Source organism: Rhinolophus sinicus, linkage group LG04 (assembly GCF_036562045.2).
Source record: "Rhinolophus sinicus isolate RSC01 linkage group LG04, ASM3656204v1, whole genome shotgun sequence".
Taxonomy (NCBI): Eukaryota; Metazoa; Chordata; class Mammalia; order Chiroptera; family Rhinolophidae; genus Rhinolophus; species Rhinolophus sinicus.
Genome location: NC_133754.1, coordinates 143965280 through 143983888, shown reverse-complemented (window position 1 = coordinate 143983888; position 18609 = coordinate 143965280). Strand labels below are relative to the sequence as shown.

Here is an 18609-nt window from a genome sequence, read left to right as displayed (position 1 = left end):
TTATGGTCTAAAACCAATTTTGGCTTTCAAGATGTTTCGCTTCTCCCACACCACCTCCAACTCACCTCAGAAACATCCCTTTCCACACCATCGCTCTCCTCTCTTCTCTGCTTGATTCCCTTTGTGGTGACTTCAGGGCTACAAAGAAGTAAAAAATGTGATTCCCTGAGTCAAATTATGTACATCCTCTCTAGTTTACTAATTTTTCTAAATATTTCCATACTCGTAATATAGTTACAAATGAACTATATCACAAAATACCAAATGACCTGAACGTGTTCATTTGTTTTCCAAAGCAAACTGCCTTGCTCTTTTGGGGTAATTTATGGTATGGGAGGAACTGGTTTAACAAATACCATAGGAAAAATAAGCCATAAATCAGCAAACCAAGCCTGAGAGAACTATGACCCCAAATGGCAAAGGGCTCGGGCATGTGCAAAGGTTGACACTAATTCTCCCATCAGCGTTGGGATTTGTCCAAATTCTGTATTTCCATATCTTAGCCATGCCTAAATACTTTGGCTTGTCTAATTTTGGCAGATTAAGCAATGCAGCGTAAGCAGGGCAATAGGTTCCCATCCACAAGGAATTTAATAGGAGTTGAACTGCAATTCACATTTTTTAACATGCCACATATGCAATTATTCTCATTCAATGCCCTCCTTAGGCAACTTTGAGATTGTTGTGTTTTAAAATTTAAAGTTTTTTTCTCTGTATTTGCAGGAGTTTGAGAAATCCAAGTAGTAAATAATAAATGCCAATAAAACCTTCTTTGGTTGTCTTTTTCTCTGACCCTAGGACAATGTCTCACACGGAGTGTACCCTCAACAAATGCTTTTCCATAACTTTTGGAAAAAAAAACAAGCATTAAAAAAAAAAGAAAACCCAAGGAAACTAGACATTTTCTTCCACACTCATTCCAGCCATATTTCTTAGACCACATTTCTGAACCCACTAAGAAAAAAGTTTCTTCATCCTGAGATTTAAATCCATTCTGTCAATTTATGCATTAGCCACATTAGTAAACAGTGGGTACCCAAGATCAGTGAACTGCATGGAGAGTTTACTTTTATTTTTCTTACTTTTTAAATATAAACTTATTCACCCAATAGCATGGGGGAAAATATGACAAGCTCAGACAATCAGTGGTTAACTCCAAACTCAATTTGCAATCCCAGTGATGTAATGAGAACTAGGAAGCAGGTGCTAGTTTTTTGTGTCACTAAGTAGTTGACCTTGGTGAGTCACTTTGGTCTCTCTTCACCTCATTCTCCTCATGCGTAAACAAAATGAAGAGGATTGGAATATGTGATCTCTCAGATCCCTTCAAATCCTAACATCAATACCTTTGCTGCTATTTTCTTAGATTAAAAATAAGATTTGGTGCTCAACACAGCCCATGCGATAGGCTCTGGCTGTATAATTAATACTCACTTAGCTCTGTATAATCCAGGAAAATGAAAGGAGAAATGCAAGCTAGGACAGCAGTAACCATCACTGAAGTGGTTTAGCTGCATGCTGGTTTGACCTAAAGTCACCATGGGAAGAAAAATAACTTTCGCATCCTTGATGTGGTAGGCTGAATAACGGTCCCCCAAAATGTCCGTGTTCTAATCCCCAAGCTGTAAGTATGTTACTTTACAAGGGATTTTGCAGATGTACTTAAATTAAGAATTGTGACATTAGGAGATGATCCTGGGTCACCCCAGTGGGCCCGATGTCAGCACAAGAGTCTTTACAAGAAGGAAGCAGGAAGGTCAGAGAGAGATTTGAAGACGCTACACTGCTGGCTTTGTAGATGGAGGAAAGGGTTCACCAGCCAAGGAATGTGGAAAACCTCTAGAAGCTGAAAAAGTCAAGAAAACAAAGTCTCCCCTAGAGCCTCTAGAAGGAACACAACCCTGCAGACACATTTTAAGACTTGTGACATTCAGAATGGTAAGATAATGGTGTTTTTTTTTCATTTACATATAATTGACATATTATATTGGTTTCACATGTACATGATTATTTGATATTTATATATATTATGAAAGGACTACCACAATAAGCCTAGTTAACATCCATCACTATGCGTGGTTACAAAAATTTTGCTTTCTTTTTACATGGCGATTTGCTATGGTAGCAGCCATGGGAAACAAATACACCGGATCATGCAAAGGATAGTGTGGCATTATCCCCCAAGTGTTAGTTTACATGGGATCTGATTTCAAGAGAGGTACCTCAGTGTCACATTGTCTTCCTTGTAACAATTTCTCAGTCAGAATTTCCCTAGAAACACACAGATGGCCTACAGACATGCAATTGCATCTTTTCAGCTTACACCTCCCACCCTATCCATTCAAGATTTCTTCGGCTAACAAGTTTATTCTTTTCCTATCCATCACACCGGAACACAAAGTGATACCAGATTAGCCTGATTTTTTAAAAATCAATATACATCAGACTGAAGGGCTAATGGATCGAGGGACCCGCTTTGATCCTCTTAATACTGGGGTGGCTTCCTTGTTGATTCCATTTTTTGCTGCAACTGAAATAGAAACCTCAGTGGTTCATGAACCTTAGTTCATTTAAAAGAAAAGTCTTTGTAGTCAAACAATGGAGCATCTAAAGGATGTGGCAAGGAAGAGACTGAAATGATTCTATTAGCAAAGGAGGGATGGAACATTTTGCCTGCTAGCATTCAGTTACAAGGTTTTCTGAAGTTCCAGAGAGCACACATTTTAGAATTGACACTTCCATTGCTGCTCTCCCACTGTACTGAAGAGGAGTCTAAGCCTCCCGTAGCTAATGGGTGGCAAAGTGGGAACTTCTGGTGACATATCATGTGATCGTCACTCCAGCACAAATGCTAGCCCTTAGGAGAACCACATGGGTGGGCAAGAAACTGTGGGATGGTGTGGCCCTGACCCCTTAGCATATGCTTCAAATCACTGAGAAATGAGACTGACAGTCCTTGAAAGAAGCACAGGAACAAAGAAGTAGAAGGAAATGGCATGGCTGATGACTGACCTCGGAGCTTCATAAGCAATTCTGAGTCTGGCCAAGGACTTGGTACAAAAAGAAATATTCAATTACATAATGATGAAGACAAGTCTGGAACCCTGAATATTGCAAGCTACATAAACAGGGAGCCATCTTTTAATTTTTTTTTTATTTCCTGCAGTATAGAACATGATGGACTAACACCTCTCCGGCTAAAACTTCAGGCTGATGTACAATGTTGGAGACATAGTAAAACACTGACGTCTTTGGGGCAATCTGGGGCCATCTCAGCACTGTTTATCCCGAGTAGTTCACAGTTTCTCTCCCATGTGGCTGATCCATATGGCTGCAGATCCTACAAGGGAAAGCACTGCAGGTGTCTGTACCTGCTGGTGTACACATTTCTCCTAGCTGGTGTATTTCCTTGATCTCTGTAGCTCACCACTGGTAAGTAATGCTCTAATCTCTCTTGGCTGAGCCTCAAATCTCAGCTTTCCAATTAGCAGGCCAAATACAGAAAGATAGGTCCATAATCTATCCTTCCCATAACTTACTAATGTGAATGTATTTTCTACCTTCGCATCCCCATACATAACAAAGTTAATAGACCTGCCATCAGAAATTACTGTGTAGAATGGAACTCCAGGCAGAGCTGCAGCTAGCAATTTTGGTGCCGGGGCAAGCATAAAATATGCCCTCAAATTAACTTTGTATTTCATGTCTTGGCTCACATATGGTTGTTATTGATGATACTTACCATCTGGTAGCTTCCTGTTTTAACTAATTATTCTTCCTAACTAGGTGTTAAGCTTAGTGCTACTACGTACATGTGCTGCTGCATTAATTGAGAAATCATTTTAAAAATTGGCACCCTGTAAATTTCAGAAACCTGGGGCAAGAGCTTCATGCCCAGGCCGAGTTTAGTTCTGATTACAGAGAAGGCAGAGAGAGAAAGAGGAAGTAGTCAACGACAGCGGAAATTTGAAGCACATTGGACTCATTAATTCAATAAATATTTATTGAGCACTTCTCCCATGTCAGGTATAATGCAGGTGATGAGGTTCGGATAGTGAATCATATGCTCATGCTGTTAACTGCTCGCGCAAAGGACGCCTAAACAACAATCATTATGATCTCTCTTGGTTCTGGGGCTGACTGGGCTCCACTAAGCAATTCTAGTTTGGGATTTCTCATGGAATTAGTCAGAGGCTAGTTGGGGCTGAAATCATCAGTTTACAGGTCTAGCTGGGGACGAGAACAGGTGGGACTCATCCAGCATCTCTCCCTCCGCATGATCTTTCCACGTAGTCTCTCTAACATGGCAGCTTCCAGGTAGCCTGACTTCTTACAAGGCAGCTCAGGGTCCCAAAAGAGAGAAGGCCAGACAGAAACTACTGACTTTTATTACTGATCTTCCAAAGTCACATATATCACTTCCACTGGACTCTGTTCGTTGAGGCCCCCCAAAGTTCATGGGGATAGTACACAGGCTCCCCCTCTTGATGGGGAAGTACAAAGTTTATGGAAAAAAAGGAGACTCAAAATGGGGTTGAGGCAATTTTTGTAAAATATCATCTACCACAGGCTCCATAAATGTCACCAGCCTGTCAAATGGGTCCATGGCATTAAAAAAAATGTGGGAAGTCCCTTTTAGAACCTCATCACAACTGAAGTTCACGCATACCAAAGTCAGTGAGCCTGTTTGAAACTCACCAGCGAATCCGATTTCCTATCTTTCTGTATTATGTTTGCCTAAACAACTGGCCCTCCCTGCCGAGAACGTCAATAAACTCGTCTGCCTTTGGCTCTCAGGCCTTTGGGGAGCCTCACCTTTAGCCAGGTCCTCAGCGCACCGTTAGCCTCCTTACCCCTCTGCCCTGGGTGCCTCTGCCATCTGGTGGCCTGCAGTGGTAACTGCACTCTGTGGTCTAGCCTCATGGCTGCTATGCACTCCATTTTCTGGGATCCCGTCATGTCAGGATGCTCTCCTAATTTATATCTTTAGGTCACAGTATCCTGCACCAAGTTATGCAGAATCAACCGCCTTAAATTATTAAAACGTATGCCAAGTGCTCTCTATGGCAAGTAAATGAATCAAAACCCGTAACAGTGATTGCAGAGGTGGTTTGAAGTCTGACAGAGGGGGACAATGTAAAAAACATAGGATGAAAAGAAAGGAGGGAAGGTAATTCTTGGGGGTATAATGAATTCAATTGACCCAGTGGATTATGTAGCGCTGAAGTTCAAAAATAAAGTGATAATCCTGTATGCATTGTTGAGAACCACACCTGGATTCTATCCTAGATGCACAACTTACCAGCTGTGGGCAAGTTACTTCTCTGATGCTTGTGTCCTCATGAACAACGCTATTATTATAACATTTACCCTGTGCAGTTGTTGTGAAAATTAAATAGGATACCTTATGAAAAATACCTAGCGCAGTGACTAGCAGGCAGAAAGTGCTCAGTCATTGGTTGCTTTAATTAATGTTACTACAGAGACGGGTCAAAATCCTTTTCAAGACTAGGCAAATTCATATTATACCCATGTGCTTGTGGTAAGGGAGCAATGCTAAATATTTAGCAGGGATGTAGGTATACAGGAGAACCTGAGGGAAAAGTTGGGACTGGGACTGTTTATGGAGAAGTCATTTAAAATCTTTTTAGGCTTTTAAAAGGCTCTCCCATGCAGAATGATAATAGGTCACTGTCCTGTCTCATAACCATTAAAGGCAGAACCAGAGGGAAGGAGTCCCAGTGGTTGGCCAGTAATTATGCTTAAACTAGAAATAGCTCAATGAAATTTATGTGTCCTTTTTATGTTTTTAAACTCAAATGTCTGTATCTGCCCTCAAAGAGAATACATTCCCAGATATGAATTGGCATATGATCTGAATCGCTACCTCCAAGGTGGAAGAGGCCTGATGTAAATGACCTGCCACCAGGCAGCTGGCTGATGTCCTCCAGGTATTATACCCAACTGAGAGTTCAATGTCATTCACTAATACTAACAATGTTGGACATTCAGGATTAGCAGTAGCCAGTGGCCAGTAGGTCAACCTTGGTGACAGACAGCTCCTTCTGTTGGTCAAATGCGTAGTCTCCATCCCAACCAGTATAGCTCCTTTCTTTACGGACCCATTGCTCAAGCACTGGGGCCCCGGGAGAGATACTGGCTGATATTCCCTGGGTAAGTCATCCTGTCCGCCTGGTTACTGAGCATCTCTTCTGGAATGGATGCTCTCTCATACTACGCCCACCTCTATAGAACCACTCACATGTTTCTAATCTTCCAATCTTGCTAGTTTCATATCCCTGACTGACTAACCACACCATTTCCCCCTGCCCAGAAGACTATGCATATCTGTGTCTCTGGCCTCTTCTCCTCCCATACAAAGTGAAATACCTACTATACCGTTTGCAGCTCTATCCACTGGAAGAATCTCCCCTCACTATGTCCTTGAGGGTCAATACTGAATGACTATGATGTGACAACTGCCTTTTTCTTCTTCCCACGATATACTGCTCCAACCCACCTGTGAACCAGACACAAGATGTCTGTCATCAGATCATCTGGAAGCTTCTACGAGGCCTTGTGCATGAACTGAGGAAGAGACGCTAGCGCCATCCTCTGGACTTACTTCCGCCTGATTCTGATGAACCATTTTTCATCACAGTGGGTAGTGGCAGCTCCTTATGATTCAATGATAATGACAATGCCTGGCCCATGGTGAGCAGCCCCATTCTCACAGTCATTTTGTCCTATGGTCAGGGGCTCAGTGTCTACAATGAATGGTTTTTTGCTACCGAAGGCGGGACGATGCCCAGAGCCCTATGAGTCTGTGTTGCAGTTCTCCTACTGGAGCTTATCAGAGACTAAACAGTGTCCTTTCCACCGTGAATACCTGTAGCATCATTGGGTCTGCTGGGTCAACCAGCACAAACTTCAGGGCAGATTGCAATGAAACCCTAACCTGCTGTAAAGTCCCTTCCTGCTCTGATCTCCACTCAAAACTGGCTTGTCCCAAATCCGAAGAGGCCCAACAAGCACTGAGACTCTTTCTTAGTGGTCGAGGGCACAAGGTGCTATAATTTGGTTTTCTCTTTAAGGGGGATGTCCCAGCACACCCCAGACAATTGGACCCCTAATAACTTCAACAATATGGCAGCCCCTGAATCTTCTTCACTTTATTAAATTCATCTTTTGGACATCATATATCTAACTAAGCATCCACAGCATTTGCTACTTTCTATTCACTATATCCAATTAATTGATATCAGTGATATAAATGGACCAGCACGTTGTGCTTCAAAATGTCAAGAGGATCAAGGTCCTGGGAGACCACTTTATGTCAGAGATCACGAGACTTAATGTAGCCTTGATCCAAGTCAGTGAATGTTCATTTCTGTCTTTTCCACATTAATGTGATTCTTGATCACCCTTACTTACAGAATTAGGGGGGAAAAAATGCCTTCCCGAGACCAACAGCCACATACCAACTGCCAGATCTGTAAGACTAAAGATATCACAGCTAGTACAGCAGCTATAATTGAAGCTACCATGCATTTGTCTATATAGTCTGCCTTTAGTGAAATGATCCCATCTGGGTTTTGTAGGAATCACACAGTTGAATTGAATAGGGATGTAATGGGTATCCTTTAAGAGTTGGGGTTCAGACCCTGTATTTATATGGACAGGGCTCACACAGAAACTTCCCCAGTGAACAGTTGTATTTGGGGAAGAATTGTGTGAATATTTATTGCATACACTTGCTGGAGGGTAGAAGAAGCCTACCTCCAGGGACCCATCCTCCCCTTCAAGTGATTCGCTTTCCGTCTAAGAACGGTCCCAGCCAACGAGGACAGCCACTACTGAGCTTTCAAGGATTCTCGTGTCCCTCACTAGTGCATTCCTTATCACTTTTATAAAAGGACTACCTCCTGGGCCCTCTTTGAGAATCTAGTCAGCAGGTGGCTTCTCTGGTCTGACGTAATAAATCCATTCTCGCGTGCCCACCTGCCTAAGCCTACTGACCCCTTCCTCCACGTGCTCCCACGTCCATTCTGGCATCTCCACTTCATCTGCTGAAGGTCATGATCATGTTCAAACTTCAGGAGCCATCCCAGCAGCATATTGGGACCAGCTTTATGTTTTTTTACCGGGACATTTACTCCCGAGTCATAGGAGAATGCTCCAGTGTCATTTCACGCTCCCCTTTCCAGCTTTATATTCTCCTCCATTCTCTCCCCCATCCTGATACTCTCAAAATCCATTCCTGAACATGCATCCCTGGTTCTGCACAGTACACTTTAGCCACGCCTTGTAATTATATTGTGAATACCCATTTCTACCGTAGCAGGTATTAAAGCTCCCCTGTTGGGTTATGCTGAGACCTGTCTAAAGGCAATGAGCTGGAGGGTGGGGGTGGGAATGTCAGATCTCGAGAATAAACATCATCTTGTAACATAGCCACCTTGGGTGAGGTCTTTGCATGGTCTCCAGGCAAGGAGAGGACGCTCTTTCTCCTCGAGCAAGGAGCACTGTTGCTTCTGCCAGCCAGGAGTGTTTGCGGAGATATGGGGAGGGGTTCAAGGTTTTCAGACACATCCATTCAAATTACCTCATCCTCGAGCCCTGACTTTAGCATAGGGAATAGTGGAAGCTGTGCAGTCAAGTGTTCTTTGCAGCCCTTATTAATAAAGCTCATTAACAAACCTTATTAATAAATATTGGGCGTGATTTTTAGCACAGGCTGCCCTTTGGCTTCAGGAGACAAGACTCATTTATATGCTGCCAAGCAAGCCTTCTGGCTTCCCTTTGAGTTAGTAATTGGCTGACCTGCATCTCTCCTTTTCCTTCAAAGATCCAAGAGCAGACATGCAACCAACTCCATCATCTTTATGATGAATATTGCCGCATACCAATCAAGTGCTGAGCTTTTGAACAACTCAGTGCTTCCTCTTTCACGTATGCCTCATCCCAGCCCACACACGGAAAGCCTTAGTAATCGTGACACGGCAGCCGGCAAAGGGTTAGCACCACCCCACTAACAACCAGCCATCTCATCAGTGAGTAAGACTTTGCCAGGAGCCCAATCTAATGATCCGTTTTCTAGGGCTAGTTCTGGTACCAAAGGTCTTGGTTTAGATTCTCCCTAAAGCAGAACTTGAGACTGAGAGTTGAGTGCAGATTGTTTACTTGTGAGGTGATTCAGTAAAGAGGAAGGAAGGAAAGGGTTAGAATTCCTGTGGTACCTTCTGAAAAGCAGAATTGTCCACATAAAGGAGGGAAGGCTGGGGCATTTATTCACTGGCTCCCAACACCCATTGGCTGGGAAATGCTCCTGGGGTCACTAATTGCTCTCCGTTCTAATGCTGCAGTTGGCAAGGGAACCCTTGAATATAAAGTAATAATCTATAGAAACAGTATAACCTCATGAATTCTGAGCCCTGTGGACATAAATCCTTTCTTTAACCCAAAAGACCCTCTTAATCACAGGCTTATAGAAATGTTCATAAGGTTTTGGAGGTTTGTTGCAATTTACTCATGGCAACACTACCTGTTGACTGCATATACCATTTGAAAGCTACATTTCCATTCTTTGCATAGACTAGAAAAAGCCCTAAAAAAAATCAGTAGAAACTTTACGTGAATTTTTAACAAGATTAAATATAGATACCAATTTATTTAAGATTTCAATAGGTCTATACATCTTAACTTTATTGTTTAAAATGTTAATTATCTTGACACTGAACTTTAGATTTCAGAAGGCCGTTCCTGTACAAGTTTCATGGTTATTAAATACTACAGTAAAAATCCAACAGAAACACATAATGGTCATCACATATAATCCCTTCAACATCAGACACATACACAGTAACATTCAATCATATATTTGGAAGGATTTGACTGTTAGCAAACAATCATAAGAAATATTTAAAACTAATGAGGATTATGAAAAAAATATTCAGAGAAAGAAGAGGTAAAGAATTTATATACTACACAAGCATGAAATTCTCTTGGCCCAAAACCAGTCACCATATGCCTGCCTCTTGGGAGATGTGAACAAGTATTGCGTGGGTCAGGTCATTGAGAAAACATAAAATAATGATAATAGGACCTGCTCACAGGTCTGTAGTAAAGGGGCATTCCTGGACCTTCCCAGTTCTCTGGGATCTTCCTGATGGGAGAAGTTCTGGCTTCAGGCTTTGAAGCTACATTCTTGGTTATGACAACTAGGAGTGCCCTGCCCCTTAAATCCTACAACCCTACTCTCAGCAAGACCCCAGGACTACTACTTTCTTGCAATTTGGGCATCTCAGTAGATTAATAACAAAACACCTAAAATGCTGTCTACCCTAGGTTTCAGCATTGCAGATTGGGAAAGGCCTGCTGTTAGGTCCAGTTTGAGAGAGGGGGTCCTCCTTGGAGATACTAAGAGGCAGCAGAAGGTAAAGCAAAGATTATGGATTCAGGCTTCAGGCAATCAGGCACATCCGGGTTTGAATCCAGCTCCCTGGGCAACCTTGAGGTTGCAATACGCTCTGAACTTCTACTACCTACTAAATGAGGACACTGATGATGACCCCCTTTCAGAGTCATGAATAATTTGTGTAGAATTCCTGTACATGTGGACCACTCAGTAAATCGTAGTTTGTTACGGGGTTGAAAAGTGTGATTTCTAGAGTTCTTGCTACTTACTCATGGTGTGATCTTGGGCTAATTCTTAGCCTCTCCATGCCTCAGTTTCCTCATCTGCATCATTGGAATAACGTCACCTTCCTCACTGGCTTGCTGTGGGGATAAAAGCATTACTGCTCTTAGTACACTGACCTCTCTCTAGTCATCAAACATGCCAAGCTTATTAGTATCTCAGAAACTTTGCCCTTGTCTGGCACACGGTAAGTGCTCCATAAGATTGAGCTATTGCAATAGCACTGCTATCCGTTAACCCTGTAGAACTCTTAAAATCCTGCAGTCAGACTCTTCCAGAACCAGTTCTTCTGTCGTCCAGAAATCTTTAACTTCTTCTAGAGCTAGCTGATCTCCTGCTGCATATACTAGTCCACTAAGAAATATGTCTCTCTCTCTCTTGGGCGGCCGGATGGCTCAGTTGGTTAGAGTGTGAGCTCTTAACAACAGGGTCGCCTGTTCAATTCCCACATGGGATGGTGGGGTGCTCCCCCTGAAACGAAGATTGAAAACGGCGACTTGGAGCTGAGCGGCGCCCTCCACAACTAGATTGAAGGACAACAACTGATGGGTCCTGGAAAAACACACTGTTCCCCAATAGTCCCCAATTTAAAAAAAAAAAATTTAACCGAAAAAAAGGAAAGAAATATGTCTCTCAAGGACACCTCCACTGCCGGATTCTTTGATCATACACTTGGAATATGCACAAGTAACATACCACGTTCATGATCTCATCCTTGCCATTAATCTTACCTTGCACTCAGCTAGTGCCCAGAGAACAATGCTGGACTTGGGAGTTTGAAGATCCATATTTGAAGGTCCTTGCTGAGCTTTCGATGAAGTTTGGATCCACCATTTAACTGTTCAATATCTTCCTTACTTTGACCGTAAGTACTAATTTCCTCACTATCTGTTGAGAGGATTAAATGAGAATATACGTAAGTAATATTGGGCCACTCACCTGTCCACTAGCTCTCCTTTGACCTTAGAATAAAATCTAAACTCCGCATCATGATGTTTGCCTAACAGATCTCACCCCAAAACTTCCCTTCCCGTCCCTCTGCTCTAAGTACCTTGACTTCTTTCTGCTTGTCAAATACACCATGTATACTCCTAGCTCAGCAACTTTGACCTTATGTTTTCCTCTACCTATAATGGTCTTCCTCCGGATCTTTTCAAGACTGGGCTGTCTGTCTGTTTAGGGCATTCAAGGTCTCTGGTCAAATATCTCTTCCCCAGGAGGCTCCCCCGCCCCCACCCCCAACCCGCCTATTGTAAGTTGCTCTCTATCACATCATCCTCTTTTATTTTTCTCATTGCCCTTATCATCATCTGAAATTATTTTGTTCACTTTTTCTCTCAAGTGAACCGAATTTGCTCCGAGGGCAGGGGCCATGCCTGTTTGGTTGACCGCTCTCCCCCAAGTGTCTAGACAGTGCCTGGTCTATAGGAGATGCTCCTTAAACATCTGCTTAAATGGATGTGGACATGCTCTGCAAAGGTCTTAGGGTGAGGGTGTTCTGGACGATGTATTGCATGGACTGGCTGCGGCCACTCACTGCTAGAGCTGAGGCCAAGAAAGCAGAATATCTCCGCAAGTCTAGAGGCCTTCTCTCTCAGGGATGCTCTGAAGGCAGCATCACTTTTGACAAAACCAGGTGAGCAGCGTGGTGTGGGGAAATTCTTTGGTAAAGAGAAGTGCCGTGAGCCCCCAAACAAGGGAGGGAGCGCCTTATCACACTCATATAAAAGCAACAGTCACTCCAGACTCAGGAAAGACCACGTGGAGGACATCAAGTATGCAGTCAAGGAGGAAGGAGCAAGAAGGCATCGCAAGGGGGATTTGGAATACTAGGGGAGCCATTGTGGGAATGGTCTGCCCCAGCAGGGAAATACCAGTGTAGTTTATCACTGACCTTGTATATACAGCCAGTCCTTAAATAACATCGTTTCGTTCAACGTTGATTCATCATAACACTGATGAAAAGGAGAAAGAAAAATCAATTCCCCGCCAGAGCTACTGTCTGTGTGGAGTTTGCGTGTTCTCCTCATGTCTACATGGGTTTTCTCCAGGTATCCTGGTTTCCTCCTACATCCCAAAGATGTGCACGTGAGGTGCACAGGCCTGTCCAGATTGTCCCAGCCTGAGGGAGTGTGGGTGTGTCAGTGGCCTTTGATGGAAGGGTGTCCTGTCCGGGATGAGTCCCACCTTGCGCCCTGAGCTGCCAGGAGAGTTTCCGGCCGCGACCCAGAACCCGAGTAAGCAGGTGGGCAAAGAATTATCTTCCTTGTTTGTCTTAATCTTTCTTAAATGTAAGCATAGCTCACATTTATCCCAATGTTTAATATTAGAAGTATTTTGGGGTCTTTATTTAGAAGTTTGGTGATGTTTTTGTGACCACAAATATGCCATAGGAATTTAACTCTTGTCTATATCAATTAGTTTATGATAAAATTGGCTTCATTATGCATCGTTCCCCTTAAAGTCACAGTTTCCAAAAACCTATCAACAACATTAAGTGAGGACTTTACTGTACATTGGATCCTGCCACTGTACATGGAGCATTAGTGAGAATGTGGCTTATAGAATTACTCTGAAAAGGCAACAGTTGGGAGACATCTGGCATGCAGAACTCAGTCAGTATGATGTCTTTGAAAAGAAGGTCCATCCTAGACTTATGTTACACTTTACTGAGTTTTTAAATTGATTTTTCTCGATGATATTATTTAATGATGATGGTTGCTTTTGCACCAAAGTCGTCTACAAATTTCATTCATTTTCAGCTACTGGGAATAGTGTGACTACTAAAAGCAGCAACAGAATCTGCTTTCAACTCAGACGTCCTTCCTAGATAGGGTAATTGGCTCTGTATGCTTTCCTTCAAGTTCTGGGCTGCTTGCAACCTGGGTTTGGTTTCCTACTCCTACAGAACCTGTGCCCAGAAAGCTAGACCCAGGGTCAGTTGCACTCAGTGGTTTGTGGTTGCTGGTTCCTCCACTAGTTTTCCTAGCCTCCGATCCTTTGCACTTCCTTCCTTTTGCCCAAAACAGACACTTCCCAAATCTTTACGGGGCTACTCCTTCTAGACATCCAGTGCTTGCTCAAATGTTGTCTTCCTCAAAGAGCTTCTCCCCCTGGAAAGTAATTTCCCTAAGAACAGGGATCTTACCTGTGTTATTCACCCTCTATATCCTCTTATTCCTGGAACAATGCTCATCCCACAGTAGGTGCTTAATAAATAACAATTTATTCATTGAACAGCACAGGAGTCCAGGTTTTTTGCTGATCTGTTTAGATTCAGCACTCAGTATCACCAATGTCTCTAATAGCTATATATTTTGTCAATGATCTATTTAGTTTCAAGTTAGGAGCATTGACTTTGGAGTCAACAAGACCTGGGCTTTAATCTTGGTTTTGACTATAGCTATATGACCTTGGGCAAATTATTTAACCGTTCTGGGCCTCCATTTCTTCATTTATTATTTTACAGATAACAACACTTTTCTCACAGGCTAATTTAAGAATTAAATAAGATAATATATGTAAAAGGCTTAATGCAAGACTTGGCACATGGTGAGAACTCAATCCATATGCCCGGTCAATATTATAGATTAATGTTAGTATTTGTGCTATTTTTATCCTGGATGCTCTTTGCCTGGGAGCAGTGTGATTTAGTACACTTGCCAGCTGATAACTCTGCCTGATCAAGTGTGCATTCCATGCTCTACAGTTCACTTCCACATGTTTCTTGAGAAGCCACTATGAGTGAATCTAAAAGGATGGGTGGGATTTTGAGAGGCTGGAGGTAGATGTGGAAGGACACTTCACACTGAAAGGAACTGCACAAAGGAAGACAGAGTTAGGAAGTTCCAGGGACAGCAACTAATTCTACATAAATAAGATAATATATGTAAAAGGTCATCCATTTATTCATTTTGAAACCATTTTCCAATCACCTGTTGCTAACTGGAAACTGTGCTAAATGCTGGTGGTAAAAAGGAGTAGAATGTGGTCCCTGCCCTCAAGGAGCCCAGTCTAGAGAAGGGACAGAGTTGTAAACTGACACTTTCTGAGATTTGCTGCTGTAGCATGAGTTACATGAGCACAGAAGAAAAGAAACATTTTTCCATGTAGGGAAGAAGTGACGGAGAGCCTGCAAGCAGGAATAGGACCCACTGCAGAGGCATTGAAGAAGAGAGGACTGTTTAATGGAGAAAGCACTGGAGGTTTTTGAATAGGGGAGTGATACGAAGACCAGAAATGAAAAAAGTAAATAACATACTCATTTTAGAATCCCCCCATATTCACTCATCTTGAAAGCCTGGACTATTATAAAAATAACAGCAGTATCCCTTAATTAAATCAATCCAGAGCCGCCAAAGCTGACCATGGTAGCAGACTTTTCGTGAGGGAAGGGACAGCTGGCCTTAGAAAAAGGACTTTTCCCTGTCGCCCCCCTGGATTGAGCTCCTTTTCCATGGCGGTTGTGACCACATGGCCTCCAGAGGGCGCTGTTCCCCTTCAGTTCCCAGAGCTGAGCAGCACATCTCAACAGTGAACCAGCCTCAGAATCCCCTAAAAGGCTTATTGACACGTTGCCAGGCCCCACCCCCAGAGTTCCTGATCCAATAGGCCTGGGTGGGAACGAACGATCTGCATTCCTAATGAGTTCCTAAGAGCATGCTGATGCCGCTGGCCTTAGAGAACACACTTTGAGAACCTTGCTCACAAAGACCTACAACCCTTCTTTGTGTTTTCAGAAGCACAGGTGAAACAAGGCTGGTACTTTGAAAGGAGACCTTCGTAAAGACTCAAGAAGTTAATTGTACACCTGAAATCTATGTAATTTTACTAATAATTGTCACCCCCAGTAAATTAAAAAAAAAGTAAACAAGCAATCAAACAACAACAGGGCGGGGAGGCGGGGGGGGGGGAGGAGACAACAACAACAACAACAACACTGAGTTAGATCCAACCAGATAAATGTGGCTTCTATTTTGTGGCTTTGCGTTCTGACAGCCCCCCTGGATTCCTGATTGAGGTCTGGCCTGTCTTCCCCAGTCCCTTTCTTTAGGGCAGATGCACATGCGCCCATAGAAAAAGAAGTGTCACCTCACAGCCTCAACAGGAACAAAACCAGTGAGAAGAACGTAACACAGAATACAACACCAGAGCTGCATAATGTGAAGGAGTGAAATACGTATAAAATAGCAGAAGTCTTTATTGCCCTCACAGAACAGTGTCTTATTTATTTTGTAGCTCTACTTCCTAAAGTAGAGCTTTGTCCCTGGTGTGTGCCTAATAAACGGGTGAAGTGAACTGAGTTACGACTTACAATATCTCTATGCATAGAAGCACTATCTACTTAACCGGTGTTACTCATTTGTTCTCATCCAGCTATATTTATCCAGAGACCTTTGAATCATTTATTATTTTTAACATTGCCACAGCTTTCAGGTAGCATACAATCTCAATAAATACAGATTTATTCTTCCTTATCTTTGTACTATGTCTTCCTTGGATCATTATCTTAGAAATCTATGCTTAATTTCTAGTCTCGCATTTATTTCAGCGTCATGCCTTGTCATGATTATGCGTTGTTTTTGAAGAAAAGTATACATAAAATTTCTCCCTTAAAGCAAATCAATGACTATTTACCCCGTAATGCCATCTGTGATCTTCTTGGTAACTAAAACTAAACTCCCCCATTTGTTTTCCTCATCATCTATTTTCTTGTGGTTGTGTGCCCCTTTTGTGGTCGTGTGCCCACATAGAAGACCAGGAAAACTCTCTCATGTTTTCTTCCACAGAAATATTTCCAAAGGCCTAGAGGCCTTCAAAACGTAGACTAAAGCAGGAGTAGGAGGAAAGTGGGAGTGGTGAGAGGAGATGACATAGCAGCTAGAGCCCCATTGCAGTTTCTCTGTGGACATCACTGGGTCCCAAATAAAGGCCAGCATAGGGAATGGAATGGATAGAAGAGGAATGGCAGGGTGCAGATGAAGCTCCTCTAGGGGCAGCCATGGGCACACCACACTCCAGTCTCTTCCCTCCCCTGCCCTGCCATATCTCAGGCAAATCCTCGCACAAGACTTAGGTGCTGGAAAGAAACAGGAGTCAAGGTAGGTCTGAGAGAAACAAAAAAAGTTACAGAGAGTGTGAGCTTGGGCAAATTAATGAGAAGGAGGGAAGGGGGAAGGAGAGAGGGAGGGAGAGAGGGAGGGAGGGAGAGAGAGAAAAAAATGGAAAGACAGAGAGACAGACACGCAGAGGCTCTTCTACAAGAATGAATTGCCCTTCCCACCAAGCTACATACACTCCCAAACCACCTCACAAGTCCTTCCACCTGGAAGCCCAAGCCTCTATGGGGTGAGTCATCAACCAAACCCTGAATAAACTGCTTGACCTAGTTCTGAAGAGGATTATGTTTAACCTCAGTCACTCATGGATTATTCCTTTATACTTTCAGTAGCCACCTGTCTTATCTACCCAATGGGATTAATGGACTAAAGTCATTTTTTTTTTTTTTACATTAAATTTGTGACATCAACTTCATGTTTGTGTTTAAAAGACCATTCAGTCTAAAAAAAAAAAAAATGGCCTCAGGATTCTCATCCAGATTAAAACCATTGAAACTAGGCCAGATTAGAGAAATGGAAACAACAAAATCACAAGAAGTTAAAATGTGGCAGCTGTTTGCCAACCCTAAGCCAAACGTTACTCTTTCAAAAAGAGTAACACCTTCCTGGACAAGCTAGTGTCATGCTTGCAAATCTTGTGGAACAGAGGGATTTAAGAACTTTTAAACTGATGATTTATGGGTGAACACAAATGGTTTGTCACATCTGTTTCCCATAATGGCCCAGTGAGGAAAAGATACTTCATTTTACACATGAAGAAACTGAAGTTCAGAGAAGGAAAGCGATACACCAATGATCACACAGCAAGAACCAGGAAGTAGAACCCAGCAACTTATAGTCTAGTGTTCTTAAAAGTCTCTTTGCGTAAAATGTTGGTCCTCAAAACTTAAGACAAAGAGATATATCTCCTTGTAGTCAATACTATTAAAATCCCCTACAAGGTCATGGCTAATTTTACATTCACCAATAGAAAACATTTTCTTATTATTTTTAAAAAGTCAAGATTGCCTGGATTTTTTTCCTACAAAAACAATAATATGTAAAGTTGAGAAAAAGATGACAGTCAAGAATTAGATGCCTAGTTCAAAAACAATAGCAGCAAATGCAAATCCTCTCCATCTTTTAATTTCCTCTCAATCTCCCTTCATAGAATGTTACTTGCTATGAATGAAGGATAGCCAGACTTTTGTTGAAAGATTCAAGTAGGAAAAATTTAAGCCCAAAACAAACACATGGAGAAAAAAAAGGAACCCAAGAGAGATCCAAGATGGTGGAGTAGATAAACACTGTGCCTGCATCCTTCCATGAACACATTTAAATTACAACTAAATTACAGAACAATCAACCTGGAGAATCATCTGAAGTCTAGTTGAACAGAAGTTTTATAACTAGGATACAAGGGATATAAAGAAGAAGGCACTTCGATACTGGTAGGAGGGATGGAGATGCGAAACGGGCTGGCCTCAAACCTCCGTGTGGTGGTTTAGAATAAGGAGGAATATCTCAGCCAGAGGAGCGAAAGTCTCAGCCACACACTGGCTTCCCCAGCCCAGAGCACTGGTGCTGGGAAAAGGAAACCCCACAACATCTGGCTGTGAAAAACACTGGGGATTCCAATCGTCCAGGTGGGACAGAAGGCTAGGGAAACCCAAACATCCTCTTAAAAGGCCCACGCAGACTCACTCGCTCACAGGCACTCACCTTGGGCTCAGCAAAGGGACGGTGACTTGCGTGGCATCTGAGGCATACAAGAGGCAGGCTGAGGTGTGTGGCTTTGAGGCAAGGACTGGA

At 42.7% G+C, this 18609-nt stretch overlaps 1 long non-coding RNA gene across 1 annotated transcript in view; it reads right to left on the bottom strand.

Annotated features, from left to right (window-relative positions):
• LOC141571345 (uncharacterized) overlaps window positions 1–14218 on the bottom strand; it is a 72769-nt gene extending 58551 nt beyond the window's left edge. Inside the window, exons 1-4 of the long non-coding RNA XR_012496107.1 lie at window positions 12594–14218; window positions 11431–11587; window positions 10687–10779; window positions 66–138 (exon numbers count right to left, since the gene is read on the bottom strand). This is a non-coding gene — a long non-coding RNA (uncharacterized LOC141571345). The remainder of the gene's footprint in view (window positions 1–65; window positions 139–10686; window positions 10780–11430; window positions 11588–12593) is intronic.
• Between the last annotated feature and the right edge of the window lie 4391 nt (window positions 14219–18609).